Below are 6000 nucleotides of genomic sequence, written 5' to 3' on the forward strand. Positions count from 1 at the left end.
AGAAACTTGATTATTATAGAGATAGCTTTGGAGATGAATTAAAATTTTAATCTACCATCTAATCCTTTTTCTTTACCTTTAATTTGTCATTTAATCCTTTCTCTTTAAATTTTATTCTTTCTCAACCTTTTTTTTATTTCTCGGCTTGAGCCACTTTCTCATGTTCCTAGTGTTCTTTCCTAGTCTACAATATTTCTTTTTTCTGGTATATCAATCATTTCTAATTTTTATGATTCTCATTCTAAATCCAATATTGAATTGATTGTTTTTTGTCCTGCTTATACTAATTTAGATCTTGAGTGTGTGCAAGAATTTGAGAATCTTGTTTTTGCTTCCTTGGCAGAGTCTTTGATCAATTTTAGTATTGAGTATTCCTTTATTCCTAGAATTTCGGCACTAGTGGCAACAATGGCGGTGATAACAATGTTTGCAATAGCATTGTTGGTGGTGATGATGGTGGCTAGAGTTTCAGGTTGAGTGCATATCCCCAATTGTGAGTGTTGTTAAGAGCCTTTGTTTTATTGTTGTTACTGAAGGGTTTATATGTTCCCTTGAGAGTGTGGACTTTTCTATTGATTTTCTAATATCAAGTGTTAAATTGTGTATTAAAGAGGTTGAGCAATGTGAATCTCTTATTTATCTTGTAATAGTTAAAATATTTTATCACAGTAGATCCTGTGTTCTCCAAGATTTAAACATATTTCGTTCTTTTCTCTCCATTTTATTTTGCCAATTGTTGAAAATTCCTTTTCTGATACTTTGTCTATATTTTCTTCTTACACAATGTTTCTTCCTCCCTTTTTATCACTTTCTCTTTTTGGCCTTGACACTTTAAACTTTTTCTTCTTTAAAAGAGGGGGTAAAGGAGATGAATAGGAATCCGGCCCTAACAATAGAGTGAGGATGAGAATAAATTATATAGATTATAGAGTAAGAAGAAGTATAGTGAGTTCGAAAGGAACATCTAGCCCCAACTTAGTGAGGCTGAGCGAATGCAATAGTGGAGCAAGGCTGAACATAAATGACAGAGTGAAGACTAATGCAATGAGTCTAAATAGAGCTAGTGTTTCATAACTTTTTTTCCTTTGAGAAGGGGATAAAGAGGATGTGAAGGACAAATAGAGTGAGTCTAACATCCCATATATGGTGTTAGATAAAGACAAAGATCATAAGTCAAAGTTAATAGGGGTTTTAGATATTGATTAAAGGGAAAATGTAAAGGTAGGTTCTATTTATGGTCGTAAGTCTGAGTTAATAATGGTCTCAAAGGATTATCGGCAAGCAAACTTAAACATAGAATGTATTTTTTGTTACAATGGCATTTCATGGACTACAATAATTCTCAAAGTCCTTTACTTTAGTTCAAAGTTAATTTGAGCATTTGGCAACTACACATGGAGTGTGATACGCAAATCCCTAGACCCTAAAATGGAGCCGAAAGTGTGCTACATGGCAATGGTTGAAGTGGAAGTCTAACAAGTGTAACATATTTAAACCAAAAGCTTTAACTCAGAAAGTTGAGAGTGGGAGTGGAACTCCAAATGAAGTGTTTAAGGAAAGAACATGAAGTGATCAATGAATGAGTCTCTAGAAAGGGACATAAGAAAAACTGACACATGGTAAGTGCCGTGACACATGGAAGTATCAGAACTAAGTCTGAGATGGAGTTTGAGCTTGAGATGGAGTCCAAGAAAGAGTCCAAGATGGAGTCTAAGGTGGAATTTGAGGTGGAGTTCAAGAAGGAGTCCGAGGTGGAGTCTAAGGTGGAGTCCGAGAAAGAGGCCGAGATGGAGTCTAATAAAGACTCTAAGATGGAGTCTGAGAAGGAGTTTGAGATGGAGTTCAAGAAAGAGTCTGAGATGGAGTCCAAGAAAGAGTCTAAGATGGAGCCTAAGGTCAAGTTTGAGATGAAGACCAAAACTGGGTCTAAGATCAAGGCTAAGACCAAAATTGAGATTGAATTTGAGTTTAAATATGAGTTTGAGTCTGAATCCAAGTTTGAATAGTAATATAGTTCAAGGGGTAAAAGCCCAAAGCAGTCCTTTCCTATGGGGGGGGGAGGGCTGCAAGGCGTTTTAAAAGTACAATAGGGAGAGTGTTGGGGGTTAGATTTCAGTGGAATTAATTTAGGCAAGAAAGGTTAGTGTGACCTAAGAAGGTTACACTCACGTGGTGGTGATGATATAACCACTAAGGAGTCTAAGGAATACGGATGGATAAGTGGGGTAGCTTAGTGGAGTATTTAGGAGTCAATTGTAAGTTTTTCCTTAGTCAATTGTAAATTTTTCCTTTCCAATTTGCCAGTTTACCTCATCTATCAGACCAACATTGCTTTGGCTTGTGCTAAGTTCCCTCACCAAGGTTCCCATCTATTGTACCAGCTCCTACTTGGTTTCAGCTACTCACTGCATGAGCAATGGAGCATTAGCCATCCATCCACAGATTCCTAAATCTCTCTCAATCCCCCTTCCTGGGTTAAACTAGACTTAAGGTTTGGCTACACTCCCCGCAGGCACTAGTAGCCAAGCACACCAAACCTCCAAGTTCCTAACACCCCTTAGTACAACAAGATTTGATTATGGGACCCTCTAAATCCTAAGCCTTGGGTGTAACACTTGCTTCGGGACATCGGGGCAAAACACCGTGGCATAACGGCCCGGTATAGGTACCTCTACCCCCCACTTCCATCGCGAAGGCAAGGCCCAAGCCCCTAAGAAGGGTGATGACTAATGAGCCGCAAGAGCCGGGAGCACCACAGTCAGTTTCCTTTTCGGGAGTGAGAGCTGCTTTTGAGCACTTCCCTGGGTGGCCCCTCTAGCACCACCCAAGCCCATGCTCACTCCCACCCAAGGCCCCTCGGCCCCAATTTCAACCTCAAGTCAGTTTGGAAGCCCCACTGAAGAGTTCCTCCAAGGCTAGTTCTTGGACCTCACTATCCCTACTATATTTTTGGAACCCCCTGCAGCTGCCCCCCCCCTCTTGGGAGACGCACGCTTTGGGCTTTCACCCCTTGACCTATATTAGTACTCAGACTTGGTCTCAGACTCAATCTCGGACTCGATCCTAGACTCGACTTCGGACTTGACCTCGAACTCGGTCTCGGACCCGGTTTGGATCTTGGACTCTGTCTCAAACTCGGTCCCGAACTCGGTCTCCGATTTGGCCTCGGACTTGATCCCAGACTCCATCTCGAACTCAGTCTCAGAGTCGGTCTTAGACTCAATCTTCGACTGGGTCCCATCCGATGAACTCTTTGTCATTTCGGTCATGCTTTCGGGGATCCTTTAGCCTACGACACCTCGGGGAGTTGGTTCCTTACATTAATAGGGAGATCAAATAGTTAATACTCTTAATTCAAGTGTGGGTGGCACTACCTACTTGGATATTTAATATGGCCTATTGGAACTTTACTCTAGCCAAATGGTTAAAGCAACCAGAGGTAGAAAGTGGGGGGAGTATCCACGAGACTCATGTTGGGTTGTGGTGTTTCGAAATGTCATCTAAAAAGTCTGGATTATGGAAAGGAAAAAGAACAATCCTCTTGTGTAGTGAATAGAGATACAATCACGTGGTGAGGAAGTCCCAGTGGTCAATAAGACTTACTGGTCAAGCCTTTGAGCCCTAACTCCATAGTGGTGTTGGCAAGCATAGCCTTGAACAGAGAAAGACTTGGTGGAAATCGAAGTAACGATATTGAGAAAGGTATTCCTTATGTCTCTAGACATCTTAAGGATGCTAAGATGTGGTCATGGGATGACCATTCATAGATAAATGGCCCAATCTTTGAGAGACTAGACTATGGCACAAGCTATCTTGGACTATTAATAAGATAAAGGTGAATGGACATACAGGTTGATATGCCAATAGTACTTTTGAGTGTCTATAGAAGGATTGGACATGTGGAGCACTTGGACCTAGTGCAAAGGTAGAATGGCATAGATGCCATTTATGGTGCTAGCAAGCCCCTAAGTTAAAAATAAAACTTATAGAGGTTGTGAGTGAGACTCTTTCAAGTGGTTAAAGGTGGGGTTAATTGATTAAAGTAGAATAGAAAAATTAGTCACTTACATGGAGTTACAATTGGTGTATCAAGATTTCGTAGCCATGGCTTTGGGTTTTGTTTCAATCATGGTTATTAACAACTTTGTTGGTGGTTTTGCTGGAGCTTCAAATTCTTGTGGTAATATTATAATCACTTAGCAGAAGCTCTAAATGTTTCACTTGATTTATTGTCATTACTTTTTCATTTTCTAGAGGGGAGGATAGTGTAAGGTTTTTAAATACATACATACATATATATATATATATATATATATATATATATATATATATATATATATATATATATATATATATATATCTGTGTGTGTGTGTGTGTGTATTACTCTGACTAAATAATACACTAATTAAAGTATTATAACATATGAGTATTATAGTATATGGACCATCTATTTGGGACTAAATCTAGTCCATTCATTCTTGTATATAGGTCTAAACTCTAATTAATATACTTATTCCTATATCTCGAGCACTCACAATGTTTTTTTCTAGCTTAATTATTGTCTAAATCATCTTTAATTATAAGATTATTAGATACCAGAAATATTCTATATGGTGCAAGGCTACACACCATTTGTTTGTTAAGAATATTGTAGATAGGATGAGGCCACATGCCATTTATTCCTTTCTTATTCCCAAATAGTAAAAGGCCATATGCCATTTGCTTAAGTTCATCCTTCTTCTTGGATGGATTAAGGCTATAGACTATTTATAATTTCCTCTCTACATTAGTAGCATTTATAGCATGTAATTCAATCCCTTTTGCTAATACTTGTGTCTAGCTAAATTTCTTCTATGGTTAAACCCAAGGATGATTGTACTGTTTATTCAATCACTTCATAGTGATTCATTCATAAGGTGATGCTTTGTTTACATGAGTTTCCCAGCTATCTTCAAAGGATGATATACAATATTTTGAGTGCAACCACTTGTGTGGATTAGACCGTTTTTTTAAATGTCTTCGTCCGTGCATTTGGACATGCTAGTGACTATAACAATACATTTTAGTAAATATATCATTTTTGTTAGGGGTTGTTTTGGACTCGAGCAGCAGCAACATCAACCTCCATTGGAACAAGACTATCACCCACAGAAAGTGGAGTAAAAGGATGTGACATTTGCTTTTGAAACCTCTTGTTTCATGCAAAGTGAAATATATTGGAGTGAATTAAGTTATGTTGTAGCTAAAGCTTTGTCAAAATCTTATTTAGGGCTTTTGCATGCACTTGTTCTAGCAACCCTATACAATACTCTTTAATTGGCATAACATTATAGGACATCACCTCTTTCATTTGTAATCACATATACTTGAGCTCTATTTCCTATAGTGGATGGGCTTGCTCTAATGAAGGTTGTATTAGTATTGTTAATGTTTCTCAAATTAACATCCTTTATTTTTTAGGTGGAAACCTTGGTATCAACAACATTCTATTGTTGCTATGGTGGAAGGACTTAATATAAAAGATTTTTTTTAGGAAACAAGGAATTATGCAAATAGTGAAGGATCTTTACCTAAATAAGTTAGTATACCCCTTCACCCTTCTTTTGAGTATTATCAAGGTTCACTTTGCATTTACTTTCCAATCTCTTTTTTATAATAAAAGGTCCCATGTTATCTTTTTTATATTAGCAAATATGGGTTTGAGTTTGTCTTCAATTGTTCAATTTATTGCCACATATTGTCATTTGTGTTTGGGTTGTATGGTAGTGCTAGTTTTCATTTTTTATAACAATAGCTAGTCATATGAATGTGCATGGGATAAAATGAACCTAATTGTGTGTATTAGTGATCATGAGCTTGAGCTTTAGTCTTTATAAGTAATATTAAATCAAACTTTTGACCTCATTATTATTATGAATTGATCAAAGGACAATCATATCAAATATGATTTTGAGATTTCTGCGACAAGCTCGAGAAAATGTATTATCCGGACTCAGGAG

Source organism: Selaginella moellendorffii, unplaced genomic scaffold, assembly GCF_000143415.4.
Source record: "Selaginella moellendorffii unplaced genomic scaffold, v1.0 SELMOscaffold_83, whole genome shotgun sequence".
Taxonomy (NCBI): Eukaryota; Viridiplantae; Streptophyta; class Lycopodiopsida; order Selaginellales; family Selaginellaceae; genus Selaginella; species Selaginella moellendorffii.